This window comes from Halichoerus grypus, chromosome 13 (genome assembly GCF_964656455.1).
Source record: "Halichoerus grypus chromosome 13, mHalGry1.hap1.1, whole genome shotgun sequence".
NCBI classification, from domain to species: Eukaryota; Metazoa; Chordata; class Mammalia; order Carnivora; family Phocidae; genus Halichoerus; species Halichoerus grypus.
Window position 1 is genome coordinate 52,711,925 of NC_135724.1, and position 18,054 is coordinate 52,729,978.

At 43.1% G+C, this 18,054-nt stretch overlaps 1 protein-coding gene and 1 long non-coding RNA gene across 5 annotated transcripts in view; one reads left to right on the plus strand and one right to left on the minus strand.

Annotated features, from left to right (window-relative positions):
* Positions 1 to 18,054, minus strand: part of DLGAP1 (DLG associated protein 1) — an 889,834-nt gene that overhangs the window by 315,677 nt on the left and 556,103 nt on the right. The window lies entirely within an intron of this gene.
* The window catches only part of LOC144379785 (uncharacterized), a 125,323-nt gene continuing 122,607 nt past the window's right edge, over positions 15,339 to 18,054 (plus strand). The window contains exon 1 of the long non-coding RNA XR_013443165.1: positions 15,339 to 15,641. This is a non-coding gene — a long non-coding RNA (uncharacterized LOC144379785). The remainder of the gene's footprint in view (positions 15,642 to 18,054) is intronic.

Here is an 18,054-nt window from a genome sequence, read left to right on the forward strand (position 1 = left end):
CACTCCTACTCTCCTGTCATTTGAAAAGGGCAATTGATCAACTTGTGATTATAAGGTAAAGCAACACATTTGGTGGCTTCCTGGGGAGTGGGGGCAGATGATCCATAGCCTTCAATGGCTCAACAATTCCTGGGGGCCCCTGCTCTTCCTTCTCTCATTCTTCCCTTCCCTTACTCTTAAACTCCCTTTCCATGCACTTCTTTCTGCCACTTCTTTCTTCCCCTCTCCTATTAAGGTTTATAAGTGACGTCCACGGACAACACTTGTTCCATCCTGCAGTGTAACTGGGAAGAATTAACTGAGCATCCCTCATGCGCAGACAACGAAATGCATATAGCAAATCCCTAATGGACAAAAGGCTTATGATGTTCTCAGAGAGACATGACCTAGTCACAAAAAAAGAGGAATAATAATTCCTATTATCTTCTGTATTCTTGGAAAAGGAAGCTGCTAGCCCCTGAATTAGATTTTAAGTGGCCATAAAAGATTTCTCAAAATAGAAAGGGAAATTGCCTTTCATGCCTTCCTTTTTGAGCAAGGGTGGGAAGTGTGCGTCAACATGCCTTCATAAGGGTGTCTATGACTACAGTGATCATCTCTGATATTTTTCTTCACTATGACTTCAAAATTGTGTTTTGTTGTCCTCCTAAGTTCGGATTTTACTGTCAGACCATATGTTCTGATTTTTGACTTGGAAAATTTCTTGACTATATTGGCCACCGTGAGATGAGCTCTGAGGTGTGAGATGTATCTGTTTTTTTTTAACACCTTAAAAAAAGACTTATTTATTTATTTTTGAGAGAGAGAGAGCTGGAATGGGGTGGGGGAGGGGCAAAAGGAGAGGGATAGAGAATCTTTTTTTTTTTTTTTTTTAAAGATTTTATTTATTTATTTGAGAGAGAGAGAATGAGAGAGAGAGAGCACATGAGAGGGGGGAGGGTCAGAGGGAGAAGCAGGCTCCCTGCCGAGCAGGGAGCCCGATGCGGGACTCGATGCGGGACTCGATCCAGGGACTCCAGGATCATGACCTGAGCCGAAGGCAGTCGCTTAACCAACTGAGCCACCCAGGCGCCCCAAGGGATAGAGAATCTTAAGCAGACTCTATGCTGAGCGTGGAGCCCGACGTGGGGCTTGATCCCACAACCCTGAGATCATGACTTGAGCAGAGACCAAGAGTTGGAAGATTAACTGACTGAGCCACCCAGGTGCCCGAGATGTGCCTGGTTTTTACAGAGTTCCTACACCTGGAGCAGAAGCATTGCTGTACCAATTATGACTAAAGCAAGAATGATCCAGCACTGTAAAGGAAATTCTCAAGGTAGGTAATTTATTTGACCCGAGGGAGAAACAAACAAACCACATATTAGAAGATGCTGACAAGGGGAAAATAGTCTTGCAAAGCTGGCAAGTCCTTATTTCACTTTGATTTCTGTGCATGTCTTTATTTAGAGCTACTGTTCTTGATTTTTCTTTACATGCAGATAGAAGAACCAAGGGAAGGGCTTCTACTCTCTCATTCAGTGAAGACTGACAGCCAGACCATCATGACTTGCTTTAGAAAGAACAATGTGGGGGACCCTGCCCAGGAGAACAGGGAGCACTGTGTTCTGGTTTTCAGAGAAATTGGGATGAAGAAATCACCAAAAATTTTTTCAGGGTCAAGTTGCCTTGGCTTTCCTCCATGCGACCTGCCCATGCCAGGTTGTAACATTCAATGGAAGAGAGGGAGAAAGGATTCCCTTATTGAAGAGTATAAAGTAGTCTCAGAATAATGACTATGTTTCCTAGTCTCCCTAGATGTGCATAGGTAACTAATTCTGGCTAATGGAATGTGATTGGAAATGGCACGTGCAGTTTCTGGAAAATGTCTCTAAATATCTCTTTACCCCTTTCCTGGCTGGAATGTGACATGCATGAGGTGTAAGTTATCATTGGAGCAGCACAAGATAAAGGTGCTGGCCACAGAGGAGTGCTGTGTCAGCCCAGCTCTGCATCTTGCTTATGCTGGAGGAAAGAGACCTTTACCTTTGCCTACGCCACTGTTATTTTGTTTTCTGATGCTTGCCTCTGAACCTATTCTTAAGCGAGATGGGAAGTCAAGGCCAAATCCCGAGGAGCTTTCATAAGCTATCCTAGTACCAGGATGTGGCTTTGCAGGTGGTGGTACTCCATGAGAGCAATTTAAACCAGGTAGTGACATGGCCATCCAGGTACTAAAGATTTCCCTGGCTGTAGCTACAGACTAGATCTAGGGGTGGAGAGAGGCAAGGGAATCTAAAAGAAGCAATCATTTCTTGCTTGGGCCTTTCAGGAGGACACTGAAGAGGAAAGAGTACCTCTGAGGAGGGTGAGATTGTGGCCCGCTGGGGCAGTGCCTCCCTTTGCAGGCCTCTTTGCTCACACGTGTGTGTTTCTGCCACAGTCTAAACACATAGGGGACTTTCTGCACAGAACAAAATTCTATGCAATATGGATGCAGGTTCCCCAATGTTTATAGCAGCAGTGTCCACAATGGCCAAACTAGGGAAAGAGCCCAGATGTCCATCGACAGATGAAAGGATAAAGAAGATGTGGTATATATATATACAATGGAATAGTACTCAGTCATCAAAAAAAAAAAAAAAAAAAGAAATCTTGCCATTTGCAACGACGTGGATGGAACTAGAGGGTATTATGCTAAACAAAATAAGTCAATCACAGAAACACAATTATCATATGATCTCATTCATATGTGGAATTTAAGAAACAAAACATGATCATAAGGGAAGAGAGGAACAAATAAAACAAGACAAAATCAGAGAGGGAGACAAACATAAGAGACTCTTAACCATAGGAAACAAACTGAGGGTTGCTGGAGGTGGGTGGGGGGATGGGGTAACTGGGTGATGGACATTAAGGAGGGCGCATGATGTAATGAGCCCTGGGTATCATATAAGACTGATGAATCACTGACCTCTGCCTCTGAAACCAATAATACTTTATATGTTAAATAATTGAATTTAAATAAAAAATGGATTCAGGTTTTCTATCAGCAATTTTTTATTCTCTTAGTAATAAATCCCAATTCTATGGGGATTGAGAAGGAAGAACTTTATGAATGCTCAACGGGCTTATGATTTTAAATAAAAAATTACAAAAAAATGGAGGAATGGTTCTCACTAATATACCACTGAAAAACAAAGCTATTCCATTTTAGGGTAAAAGTAAACAGAAAACCCAGCAGAGGGGAGGGTGTGAGTTAACATTGCCCAAAGTTAAGGCCCACTTTTCAGACATTTTCTGACCTTCTGAATCTGTAGCTACAAAAGATGGCCGAATGCCATTCTCTTTCAATTTTCCAGACTTCCCTACCTGACGATTTTCATGTGTTCTATACTTAAAGTCATATAAATGCCATTGGAGCACCTTTGAATAAGCACAGTCTGAAACACACCATATTATAATGCTAAGCCATATTACAGACCCAGAATGTATTCTGGCTTTTCCTTAACATTAATTGCTATTCTAATCATCTGCAGTTGGATTTGGTTTGTGAATACCTCCTTCAGTCAGTCTGCTTCTACAAATAAATGCCTTGCGAACATTTCCCTTTCAAAAGATGTGATATTGTACAAAAAAAAAAAAATACAAAACAAAAAAGCAACAACCCAAACCTCCTCCAATTTGGTCCCTGTAGGTAGCACAATTCCAACTGCCTTTGTCTTCATACAAAGCTTTTAAAAAGTGGTTTCACTTTGACTTTTGAGCATAAAAAGGTGGAGGGTGATATTTCTTGAGAAATGGTTAGTAAGTCCTCATTAATATTGGTATATACTTAACTGCCTGTTGAGTAAAATCTCATAGAATTTAGGAGGGGATTTTTATTGTGGAGATAATTGAGGCAGTACATTATAAAAACCTCACAGCATTATTTTAGACTGGTGATTTTTGGAAGGCTGCTGTTCTGACTCTATATGCTCTCCATGGAATTGACCCCATTGGGATTTCTAGGAGAGGGTCTGGTTACCTCAGCTATGCCTATAGATGGATTCCCCTGGGACAGAACGTGATTGCCTTGACCTGCCATGACCAATAGCTCTTGGGGAGGCACTGTGGCAGGGGGAGACCCTATCTTATGGGAGTAAAACACATATCTGCCAAGTTTTCAGAGAAAATAGCAAAGACCGTCAATGTCTATTGAAAAACAATGTTAGGAAAGATATGCAAGCCACTGATCAATGTAGGAGAAACAGGAATGATGATAGAATAAAACTCCTGAATGGGATATAAAGACAGCCATGGTGGAGAAGGAAAAATGCAAAACCAGTGACAATCAAAGCAGCACAATACAACTTGAAAAGAAGCAGTGGAAATAGCCTCTGATGAAAGTGGAGTTATTTTTGTCTACATCTCTCATAACTAGCTAAATAGTCCTGTGAACATGTTCTGGCACATTCTAGACAACTTGCTTCAGAGCCAGACTATGTATTTTTTTTTTTTTTACCTGAATCAAAGATTATTTTTTTCTCATAAATTTCCTTCTTTTATATGCTGCTTGCTTTTCTTCCCAAGTTTGCTGTACAAATCTACTGAGGGCTGAGGCTCCAAAAGTACCTAGAGTGGTCCCTTCTGTGGGAGCTCCTCAGCTGACACCCGCTTTGGGGAAATTTTTTTTCCCCTGCCTGAAGCCTCCAAGGCTGCTGTCCAGGCCAGGAACATTGAAGGTAATTACTCCCTCCTCCGAGCAGATTGCACCGGGTTTGAAGACCCAACTTAGGGCCGTCCATGCAGAAGCTTAGCTGAGTTAATCAGATGCTGGCTCCCGGAAATTTAAATGGAAATGTTCCTAGAGTCACTGAACCCTGGTGAGCTTATCTGCAAAGTCAAGTAGAGGAAAGGCCAGTGTTGGCACCACGGGAAGGAGAAGTCAAGTGCTATTTGAAACTGTGGGGCCGCAGAGACAGGGCCCTGCCGAGGAAGCCAGGAGGGGAGGGGAGAGGAGTAGATATGCAGACAGAAGCAGATCCATGTAGCCCCAGGTAAAGAAACAGAGAAGCTGCCCAGCGACCTTCCACACCTAGTCCGGCCCAGCTCCCTACCCAGAATGGCCAGGACCCAGCGGTCTGTGGCAGAACCATGCAGGCCCCCCAAAGCATCCCTATCCAAGGAAAGAGACCGTCCTGCCCCTCTGGGCCAACTACAACCATAAGAGAAGCACCACCAGTGTTCTATGTCACAGGGGGCCCAAATGTGAGTCTCAGAAGCAGCCCATTCAGAACTGGCTGAGGCATCTTTAAGTGGCCTTTACCACCTTAAGTTCAATCGGCTTCAATAGCCTATACACAGTCCTTCAGATTTCATCTTCATTCTTTCACTGCTATCATCAGAGAGAGAGGTGGTCAGCACCCAGAGGGTGAGATGGGCAGTCTCTGCGGCTAACCATTGTCAACGCCATGCACCTGGAGTGTTTTTCTGCAGGTGGTTCTCCACCCGCCTCCCCACCCCCGCCCCTGCAATGGCTGCTGTGGATGGGCATGAGATTCGCAATTTCTCAAACACCGCTCCTGCTGCTTCCCTGTTCGCATAGTTTTTATAGGACCTCATTCTTACTCTTCACATGTCTAGCAATTAGACTCCTTTTCATTTATTATCCCTATTTGTTCATTTCGGAACAGGTTGTTCTTTCCCCTCTAGATTTCTAACCCCGATCTTAAACAAACAAATCCTTCTCCACGAAGCTTTCTGAAACACCATTGCTGTGACAGAGAAGAAAACATAAGGACATTCGCTGTCCCTGGATGAAAATCACTTAGTTTTGACAGATAAGGGTGTTACCCTGTAAGACCACAGATTATATCCTTTCAATGTGCTGGGCGTGGAGTCAAATCACATCTATGCATATGAATTTAATTCAACATCTATTTATTGAATTCAACATCTATTTATTGAATAACTGCATGTATTGAATTACATGCAGTGCCCTGGGCACTGTGAGAAGAATTAAGGATTCTTATTATTCCCACTCCCACCTCCCATCTCTCATGTTTCCTCCTTCCCTTCTCCTCATTCCAGCTCTCTGATCGCTCTCAGGATAGTTTCTTCTGTTCTCCAGTTCCTCGACAACTCCTTTTTCTCTAGTTCTGTCAATGCCCAGGGTCTTGCTTCCTTCCCTTGCTGGCCTAGGAGACACATCACGTCAAACATTCTTTTGTAAGCACCCTCAGCTCCTGGCTCTATGATTCTTCTTTCTGCCTCATCTATTCTGGACAACATAAAACCAAGGAGTGACATCACTATCGTTCTGTTCTTCCACACAGGGGCTGCTGAATGTCACTGGGGACGGGACTGGTGCCATGACAAATTCCCAGTGTCCAAACTCTGCTCCAATCCCAAAGCTGATCAGGAAGAACATGGCGGGTCTCCTGCTTCTGTTGCTGCTATTCCAAGCCCTTGACTCCCTTGCTCGAGTCTCATCTGGACTTGGTAGGAAAAGCAAAGACAGTAACCAATAAATACTAAGTGAATAAAAAAGGAATGATCCTTCTGCCTCTAGTAACCACAATAATTAGAAACATTGTTGAGCTCCTATATACCAGGCCGATGTTGAGCCCTTTAAATGCATTAGCTCATTTCATCCTCAAACAGTATGTGGTAGGGACTCTTCTCTGGATAAGAAGACAGACTATTGAAGATTAAACAACTCTTCTGAGATAATACAGATAGTAAATTTTGAACCTACCCTGCTCTTAACACTAAGTCATAATGACTTTGTTCCCACCCCCTCTAGCGTGCACACACACACGCACACACCTCACGGCATTTCCCATAATCCTAACAGTATGATTTGTAATGTGATCTTTGTTATCTGATCAGGACATTTCTCACTTTAAGTTCTTTCCAGACTTCCTACACTTTTACAATATAATCTAAACCTTTGCATATGACCCCGAGTGAGAGATTTTCATGATCTAGACCTCACCCACCAGACAGCCTTTTCTACTGTCTCCCCCACCCCTTATGCCACCAGCACTGGGCTCCACGTACACTTCCCCACATGCCATGATTTCCAGTGTCCTTGTGCCTTGTGTTCTCTCAAACATTCATGTCTGCTCATGGAGCCAATTCTCATTCCTCCTTCCAGAGGAGGTACAAAGACAGCCTCCTCATGGAAGTGAGAGGCCTTCTAATTTCTGACACAGTTGAGGAAATAAACTACGTAAGCGTGAAACAATCAGAGAATAATACAAGTCAGATTCTAATCAAGCCCTAGTTGGTGTGGAGGCATGTTGCATCTGTAATGCGCCAAGGAAAAAGCTTTTGGAAAAAAACACATGTTGAAGCTGCAAGAGGTAAGGAGTGCAAAGACATCTCAACCTAGGAGGTTCAGGCAGTCCAGAGAAGCACCTCCTTCAAAGACGAGGTTCTCAGGGTGATGGACAATGCTTACTCTGTATTTTGTTCAAACCTGACTATTTCATTCCCCCTCTGGCACTTTTGCCTCCACTCTCTTTTGTCTTTGATGATACTATCCAGATGTGACTTGGATGGTCTGAGAGTAGCGAATGTGGCCTCAATATTCAGGCCTCTGTCTGGGTTCCTTCCATGTGATATGAGGCTGGTGGAAGGGAGTGAGAAGAAACAGGTGTTTATACTTGCATGGTTTTTACTGTCTGGATGTCATCGACCTCGGCAGAGTGTCTTCTGAATGAGGGCCATGGGGGGGACCCCTCTCAGGTCTCCACGTTCATAAGGCTGTGTGTTTAACCGCTGCTGTTTAATCTCACAGGTACTGTGACTCTTGGAAGATGAATGTGTTTCCACCTGCTTTGAGTATCAGGACATTTATTGGGAAATGTATGACAAAATGGTAATGGTTTCGTTACTTTTCTAATTTTATTCTACTTTCATTATGTTTCACTTGGCTATATCCTTTATCTCCTTTCGTGAGCTACATATCTTATTAACTCCTCCTTTGTGGAAAAGTTGGAGTAGGGGTGGAAAACCTGTATCTATCCAGATATCTCTGTATTATATAAAGATAAATACTTTGTTAACATATTTTTTCTTTTACTGGATACCATCACTTGACTGTAACAATGGTTCTTCAACTTGAGTGAGCCTAAGAATCAGCTGGAGGGCTCGCTAAGACACAGATTGCTGGATACCGTGCTCAGAGTTTCTGGGGTGGTTCCCAGTAATCTGTATTTCCGACAAATTCCCTGGCAATGGTGATGCCGATCCAACAACTGCATTTTGAGAACTACTGATCTAGATTATCTATTTCTCATGTCTGTGATTCTTCTCAGAATGCACCTCTTCCTTCCCTCCGTTAGACTTAAAGTCATACTTTTCCTTCACTTGCCAGCTCCGTTGTCACTTTTAGGGGGAAGCCTTTGTTGAACCCAGTTGGTAGAGTTAACGCCCATCTTGTGGGTTCTCACGGCACATTATTCGTACCCCCACCAGGCACCGGAAGTGCTTGCTGTAATGTATTGTGTCACATGCATATCTGTCCCAGGAGACTACGAGATTCTAGGAGGCGGAGCAGGCCTCACTCATTTTCATCTCACCATTTCCTGGGAAGGTCCCTGACACACAGTACGTACTCACTGCATGGTAGCCAAATAAATACACGAATGGGAAGTCTCCTGCCTGGGAAACATGATATTTTCATGGAATAAATTGTAGTAATTTAGAAATAAAATGACTGTCTTTATCCCAGGAATAATGCATCTTCAGCATCAGCACCGTGATCCTGGGTAAGTAGTGGAGTGGTGCCGAATGGAACTTGCTGAAGGAAGCCTGCTTTGCTGCCTCAATCCCCAGCACACAGGTTGAATCTGTCCTGTGGCCCATTCATCCCTCTTCAGGCTTTTCAGCAATTAGAGGCTGTTGAGCTGCAGTGGAAATGATTTGTAGAAACAAAGAAGATTCTAGGTCAAATTCTCTGCACATCTCTGAAGTCAGGGAGACTTTTGGGTTGGAACCTGGCTGCTAAGAAACTGAATGTCATGAAGGAAGGCCATTTTCGTTTTCTGCAGTGGGCTCTAACACTCTCGCTAGGCTCTGGCATTATCTCAGTGGGATTTTTGAATCCAGTGAAATACAAGCTTTGCCTTTTATGTATCAGGAACTCAATATACACTCTTTGGAACCCTTGCAAGTGTGGCATGCTCTCTCCTCTTTGCACAGATGAAGAAACTGAGGTCCATAGAAGTTAAATATCTTGCCCAAGGAGCACAACCAGTAAGCAGGTAAGCTAGGACTTGAGGGGTCTGTAAGACTTAAAGCACATGTTCTTCCTGCCCCATTAGTAGCTCCAAGAAACTTCAGGATGCTGGGGGCAGCCCGGCAGGGACCACCCTGCAATCCACATCTTTTGGACTTTCCTTGGAAGAAAAGTTTAGCGGTTAAAAGAAAAAATGGAAAAAGCCAAAAGATAATACCACCATACTTGGTCACATAGCCTCTTTTTTATTTAAGATTTTATTTATTTGAGAGAGACAGAGAGAGAGTGAGAGAGAGAGAGCATGAGAAGGAAAGAGAGAGAGAAGCAGGCTTCCTGTGAGCAGGGAGCCCAACACGGGGCTCAATCCCAGGACCCTGGGATCATGACCTGAGCCAAAGGCAGACGCTTGACCGACTAAGCCACCCAGGAGCCCCAGATTGCCTCTTTTTGATAGAAGAAGACCACCCAGCTTAAGCATTTAATAAGCTGCCTAGCAGAGTGCACCCTCTGCTAGGTATGGATAGGTGACCCTGAGATCTTCTTTATCACTCTGACTTTGTACAAGTCAAAGATGTTGGCTTGTAAATGCTGCTGATCCTAAGGCCATAGATACTCATACGCTTTTCTCCCCACCACCTAGACCTTTATATAAAATGTGGATAATGTTTTTAGCCTCAAAATAGAAGTGAGCCAGTGTAGACAATCACCTTTCAGTTATCCACAAAAGAGCTAACATTTGTGTATTCCTGTTTTTCCCAACAAATATTTACTGAGTATCTACCAAATGACTGGTACAGTCTAGGGACCAGAGATCCAGTAATGAACACAACTCAAAAACTCCATGCCTTCATGGAAAGTACATTCTTGTGTGGGGAGACAGACAGCAAACCAATATACAATGTATAAAATGATGATAATTGTATCATATGATCTGCCAGGTGATGACATATAGAATGTCTTTCATAACTAGTCTTTTGTAAATTCTTTGCGGACCTGGACACATTGAAAATTATACAAAAATACTGGCTTATTTATTAAAAAGGTAGTTTATTTGGGGCACCTGGGTGGCTCAGTCGTTAAGCATCTGCCTTCGGCTCAGGTCATGGTCCCAGGGTCCTGGGATCGAGCCCCACATCAGGCTCCCTGCTCGGCAAGAAGCCTGCTTCTCCCTCCCCCCACCCGCTTGTGTTCCCTTTCTCTCTCTGTCTCTCTCTGTGAAATAAATAAATAAAACCTTTTAAAAAAAGGTAGTTTATTTTATTTTAATTAATTTTTTTTTTAAGAGATTGAGTGTGTGAGCAGTGGTGCGGGGGGAGGGCTAGAAGGAGAGAATCTGAAGCAGACTCCCTGTTGAGTGTGGAGCCTGATGTGGGGCTCGATTCCACACCCTGGGATCATGACCTGAGCCGAAATCAAGAATCGGACTCTTAACTGACTGAGCCATCTGGGCACCCCAAAGAGGTAGTTTAATAAAGTTTACACCTGTTAGTATATTTCAGCAAATATTAGGTAAATAGATATGTCTGTGTGCCAGGCCCTGTCCTAGGTGCTTTATATGTATTTTCCCACCCAATTATCATGGTAGCCCTATTAAGCAGGTACACTTATCTGCATTTCCCAGACGAGGAAAACAAGGCAGGCGGAGGTTAAATAATTTGCTCAGAGTTAATCCAGGAAGCTGGACCCCAGAGCTCAAGCTAGGCACAGCTATCTTATCAATGACAAAGTTTGTCTTTGTCGCTTACCCTATTGATGAGATGCCAGCAAGGCTGCAGCCTACGGCTGCCTAAATTGTGCACAGCACAACTTCAGGGGGCAGGCTGACATGTGGGGCAGCAGCTCTGTCGCTTTGCTGTCACTGAGGTGCCGACAAAGAATGTACTTCCATTTAAAACATTGAATATCAGCAGAATTGCAAAGAGGACACTGGCGAAAAACCATGCATTCTGACATCAAGTTGAAATAGGATTACTCATCTATTATTACATTAGTATTACCTAATAAAACAATAATTGAAATTACGTATTTCAGGGACATAGACATGTACTTCATATATACCTTATCTACACTTTTAGAGGGGCTATTTAAAGGGGGAAAATGCTAGAAACCTAGAATAATTTAGGAAGCTTTCCATACAAAATGCCTTTTTTTTTTTTCCTCTGCACCTCTCTGAGCTTAACCTGGACATTTTCAGTTTCGCCCCGGGCCCCTTCTCCTCACTATCTGCTAATGCTGGCATGGGCTGTGGGGTAATTCATACCATTCAGGGAGCCATCCTCTGCTACAGTGATACGTAAGGACCTGAAGCCAAAGAAAGAAGTAAGTGTGGGGAGAGAAGCCACAGTAAAGACTATGATTCATTAGGGTGACACCCGATGAACAGTCCTCACTAGAACCTTCAATGGTAACCACTGTCTGTGGCAGATTTCCCTCTGACTGCTGAGGGGTATTGTTTCTTCTTCCCAAATCTGCATCAAGACAAAATTCCATGTGAGTGGGGTTACAAGTTTCATTTCCCAGCCAAATTACACGGGCAGCCTAAAATCCCGGTGGACCAGATGCAGGCGGGACCGACCCGTGGTGAGTGTTCAGGGTGTAAGTGGGATGACAAGTGGCTTCAAATGGGGACGGGAATGTTAAAGGAACGTTGGCTGTAGGGAAATGGTTCACTTGAGATTTGAACACAACTTCTGGATTCTTACTTAGGAGGTGAGATTCAAAACCGGGATGCTTTTGCCCTATTTCTTGTTCTCTGTACACAAGATGCTCAGGCTCGATCACATTTCAGCAAACGTCCTTCCGGTCACCTCGAGCTTCAGCCTACCTTCAATCCAGCACTAAGCATCTTTAACAAGAAATAGGCGTCTTCTCTTACTATCCTACTTTTTGCTTGTGTGGTCTTTGAAATGTGTTGTTCTTTCTCTTTCCCCCTCTCTCTCCTTAGGGATGCTCTTTAAGGAAAGATCAGTTGTATAAAGTGCAAGGGTTCTCCCACAAAGGTCTTTGGCATGTGACTGACAGCTCCATCCCCAGTTTTAAACATGGTCAGCATTTTGTGTCCTTTGGATGAGGAAATCCCTTTAGAGTTGTTTAACTTAAGCTTTCTATCAAGATTCCTTTTTCATTTTTAGACTCTGAGAATTACTCTGGGTCACTGAATGTATGCGGAAAAAACCTGAAAAAATAAATTGGGGAGAAAAACGTTTCTAAGCACAAACACGACCTCCGCACAAAGGGTTGGAACCCAGTGGCGACTAATCATCACATCAAGCTGGCTCCATGGGCGGTGGGGGGCTGGGCTGAGGGAATCTACTGCACTCCCACGGGATAAGAGAACTGGAAAGGGAGACAGAGAGGGAATCCGTTATGGGTGCCACAATTTGTCTCGCCTGTGGGTTGCTGCAAGTGTGAGGTAATTTACATGTGTACCCATACAGGACATTGTTATTCTTCATCTGAGGCTGCGGATCCCCGGCTCAGGATCTCTCACTGTGTCTCCCCCCCTCCACCATTGTTCCCTGGATCTGGGCATTCATGGCCCTTTGGAAAGAACAGCATTTGTAGCACTTTTTAAACATTTAACTCACTGAAGAGTAGTTAATCTGCATATTATTCTGTCTTCCTTCCAAATGTGAAATCCTTAAGGGACTTGATTGCTCAGCAACTAGCCCAATGCCGGGCACTGAGTAAGTGCTCAATAAATGTTAAATGCATAAAACAAAAGGAGGCCAAAAAAAAAAAAAAAAAAAGCCCCATCAGCTTGCTGGCTCACTTGCATGTCCCATAAATGTTCTGAGTGGATACTCCAAGACTGGTAACAGAGGAACATTGGCCCTTGGGGAGACGGAAAGAGCCACATGTGATTGTGTTTGATTAGACTGAGTTGGTTAAGAGAAGAAAGGAATCTGACTTCAGGAAGCTATTTTCTACAATGTGGGAGTTTGATGTAACAAAATCCTGCCTTGGAGATCCCTTGTTTGGGTTGCATGTACTGATAACAGCAAAATGGGCAAAGGAGGAAGAGATTTAGAAATAATAGAACAGGGGCGCCTGGCTGGCTCAGTCAGTTAAGCGTCTGCCTTCGGCTCAGGTCATGATCCCAGGTCCTGGGATCCAGCCCCGCATCGGGCTCCCTGCTCCGCGGGAAGCCTGCTTCTCCCTCTCCTACTCCCCCTGCTTGTGTTCCCTCTCTCGCTGTGTCTCTCTCTGTCAAATAAATAAATAAAAATCTTTAAAAAAAAAAAAGAAATAATAGAACAGATTTTCTGTCCAAGTCCCACTGCCTCTTGTGTCGCTCTGTCCACCTCACCCTCCGCATTCCTCCAGAATGATCTTTCTAACCTCCTAATCTGATCACACCCCTTCCCTGCACAAAACTCTCCAGTTCCTTAAAAATAAAACCCAGTTCCTCGCACAGCCTGTATGGTCCCTCCTGGCCTCACTGTTACTCTCCTCCCGCCTCACCTCTACCTCCTCCAGCCTCAAACCCCGGGCTACAGCCACGAGGCCGCTTGCAGTTTCCTTATCCACCTGTTGCCCCGTTCTTTACGACCTCCTCCTCTGGTAGAATGCCCTTCCCAGCCGCGTGATTCCTCCTCGTCTTTCAAAATGCAGTTGCTCCCCCAACCCCATCATGACCCCTTCACCTTTCACGTGTCACCTCCAACAAAGCTCTGCCACTATTTTCTGTACCCATCTTCCTCCTCTCTAGCTATCCCTTCTGCTGTGAGCCAGTCATGGTTATACTTAAGGCCGATATACTTTCTAGTTTATGTCCAGTCTGCTGTTCATCAATAATAAGCTTTACAGTCTCCTAAAACTGTAAAAGCCGAAGCTCATGAAGGAATTTAGGAGCTGGTTGCCTAGGGACAGGGGCCACCATGTTCCCAGCTATCAGAGACATGATCCTGAGCTGTTCTAGGCGGTCGATTCATCTCCAGGTGGGGCTCTGACCCAGATGTCTCTGACCCCTGACCCTCAGCCTCCCAGATCCTCAGAGGTGGCAATATTTTACTGCCTACATGGAAGTGCTTCCCAATGTACTCGACCACTTCTGCTTGTCCTAAGAAATCTCTCCCTTTTGTTTTCTCAAAAAATAAAGGTAGGTTCTTACGCTTGTTCTCGGCAACTAGGGGTAAGCAGCCCATATATAGGGAGTCGGAATGAAATTAAACCCTAGAACTAGAATTTATTTTTTTAAATTTTATTTTTTTAAAGATTTTATTTATTTGACAGAGAGAGACACAGCGAGAGAGGGAACACAAGCAAGGGGAGTGGGAGAGGGAGAAGCAGGCTTCCCGCTGAGCAGGGAGCCCGATGCGGGGCTCGATCCCAGGACCCTGGGATCATGACCTGAGCCGAAGGCAGACGCTTAACGACTGAGCCACCCAGGCGCTCCTAGAACTAGAATTCTTGTTTTCATGGTTAACTTCTCTTGGAGACAAGGCAAATGGAAGGGATATCAAGTTGTTGTTTTTTTATTAAATGTATTTAAATAAAAAAATGAGTCTATTTGTAGAAAATTATAAATAAAAAAATAATACCAATAGAGCCAGATGTGGTGAAAGTCATGATAGTGGTATATAAATGATGGATGTTTGGGAAACAGTGACATATATCAGGTGCTCAATCAATGTTAATTTAATGGATAATTGAAGGTCTCTTGCATCTTCTCCCTTCTTTTGGCTTCTCTAGCTTCCACAACCGATCTGGCTTTGCCTCCAGTTTGTATTACTGTAATTATCTCATATTCTGGAGCTATATTCCTGCCTCTACCTTCTGCCCAGCTCCCCCATGCACTAGCACAACCTACTCATAAATGTGCCATGGTTTCTTCTCACCTAGCAAGAAAGCACTGACTTTAGACATTCCCGAAAAGCTGCTTCAAATTCCCTGGAAACTGGCTCAGATTTGTCCTTCCAAATGCGTCAGCCCAAGTTCCTTTGCATAGACCTTGTGGACATTTATGAATCCTAGGCAATACCTGGTCTCTTTTTGGCTCCAGGACTTGGCTTAAGTGGAAAGTCCTCAGAATCTTACTCATCTCTTACAAGTCTTATTCAAATCCTCCTCCTTCTTTGAAGGCTCCTTTGCTCATTCCATCTGGGGGTGATCTGTCTCTCCTTAGAGCTATAGCAGCACTTCGACTGTGGGAAAATATTCATCATGTGTATATTATATTGAAGGCATTCCTTCAGTATTTTCCTAAGTGTCCTGTTTTTTCTTTCAGATTGCAGGCTCCGGGAAGGCAAGAACCAATTCTCATACATCTTTCTATCCCCATTCTATTTTTATTGTCTAAATACCTACTGACTAAATTCATACATGAATGGAGATATTTGGGGATATTCTGAAGGAAAGAAATGTAGGAAATCAGTGCACTGCTTACAAACGCTATTTCAGCTGAAGAAGTGGACCGCAAACTCACAGAAGGGTAAGCTCATTGGGAATGTGAATGTGATAATTCACCCGATTTGTGAAAAATCTACTTCCTTTAAAAAATGATATATAATAATTTTAAAAATTACTTTTCAAATTGATATTATTTACAATCTAGTCCAAATCCTTCCACTGTAGACTCAAGAAAATTGAGATAACATTACAAATATAATGCATAGACATATATAAATTTATAAGTGACTAGCACTATGTTCACACTGTGAATATGCATGGGTAAAAACAGTCCTTTGGTTCTTTGCAGCATATGGTTCAAACCTCAGAGGAACTATACCCTTTCAAATTCTCTAAATTTTAGATATAACCATAAACAAGAGCCATATTTGTAGTATGTAGTCTACTCCACTGGGTCTAATAGATGTTGGATGTTTATAGAAACAATGAAGAAAGCTGTCTGTGGGCTATTTAGGCTGACCATTCCTTCCAGGGTAAAGTGATATTATCATGGAAAACATTTCAGAGAAGATCCTTCTACAATAGCTGCCTCTAACCTTTAACTTGTTTTGTTTCATACCAGATGCCTCATTAGAAAAATGGCAATAATGAAATGTCGTGACATTAGTAAAGCCAGTAACATTAGTAACATGAATATGTCCAGCACTATTCAGCAAAACACACCACACAAAAAAACAAAAACAAAAGAGACAAACCTGTGGCCGGCAGTTGGCCTCCGTGGGCCTTTATTTGCATGATCTTTCAGGGAGGTGGGTCACTTTTATGAGTATAATTTATACAATTCTTAGCTGATGATGCACTAAAGTGCTATTCATTCCATAAGAAGTCTTGAGATCGTTCAGTCTTTCAAGATACACCTTTGTTCTGGCTCACTTACACGTTGTACATAAAATATAAGTTGAATGAAAAACAGCATTTGGTACAGATAAATACATTTTCTGGACTGTTGAAGGTGCATGAATTTGCAAGGTTTCTTGATAGAAAGGCCCAACTCTCTTACTCATTATTATTATTCATTACTATTATCTTTACTTTCTGTTCTATTTTCTGTATCTAGTCCCTTCACTAATAGTAGAAAAATAAATCAGTTGAGTTGAAATGTATGTGCATAAAGGGAGGGACCAACGCACGAATAAACATAATCTGGAAGTCACCTCCATCATATGCCAATGCTGTACACAGATTTCTTTATAATGACAAAGTTCAGTGGTGATCATTACTTGGTACCAAGGAAAACATCAAAAGAAGGTTCTGATAACTTTCCCCTCCTGACCTTATTCAAGGTTTTGTCTTTTAAAAATGACCTCCGTTATCTCTCTGGCCATTTCCAATACCTTGTTTGTTAAGTCTCAGTTAATCAATGATGCAGGCCCCAGCAAAATGTGAATTTGGAGCTAGAAGGGACCATAGAAATAGCTGGCCTAGAATTTCCCCAAAGTGTGTTCTGTGGATCTCTAGTCCTGGGAGAGATTTTATGGGGGAGAGAGAGCGAGAGAGAGGGAGAGGGAGAGAAAAGGGAGAGAGAGAGAAAGAGAGATTTGGTGCAATATATTTTGTGGAAGCTGGCTGTTATATCCTCTTTTTAGAGAGTCACAACACCCTTTCACCTATTAAAGACTGTGAAGTTTTGCAGTAAATAAACCTTCTTTTACATTTGTACCCTAGCATTTTGTAAAACTGTCTCTGAGCTTTTTGAAGACCATCTCTTGCCCTTTCTGAGGAGGATCACTCTGCAGAACATAGCTGAGGGATTGCTGATTGAAGCTTAAGTCCCTCCCTCATTTTACAGATGAGAAAGTTAAGGATGATTGACTCTCCATTCACCTACACCATATTTACCCGCAGGAACCGTGGGAAAGTATGGATAAAAGGCTTTGAAGCCGAAGAGAACTTAGCCTACCTTTATAAAAGAAAAAAGGTGAACTCCAGGAAGTGTAACTGATTTACCCAAACTCCCCAATTAGCAATGTCCTTGTCTAGAATCTAGAATTTCCTCACTTTTGCCTTTTCCTTCCCCCATCGAAAAAGTGCTCTTTCCACTACACGAGTGCATTTTTCTGAAATTATTATACCTTGCATTTTGTTTTATCTGATGTTGGGCCTTTTTTTTCTCAGTACAGTAGAGGCCCTTTTAATAAAACTCTACCCTAAACCACCCGCCAGCTTCATGGACACCTGTTGCTCTCTCTGCAAACAGCCAGTCTTCAGCCTGGGGGTCTCTTGAGGTCACTTGTCCACCGAGTCAGCCCTCTCCCTCTCCCTCTGTGCTCTCTCTCTCAAATAAATAAATAAAATCAAGTTGTCTTTCTTGCATGAGCTGCATTCCAACTGGCAGCCCAAAGAATCCTCACACGCTGAAGCTACTCTAGGGCTCTCCCAGACTTTTCCTTAAATCTATTTATTTTAGTCAAACTTGGAATTACAATGATGTAATT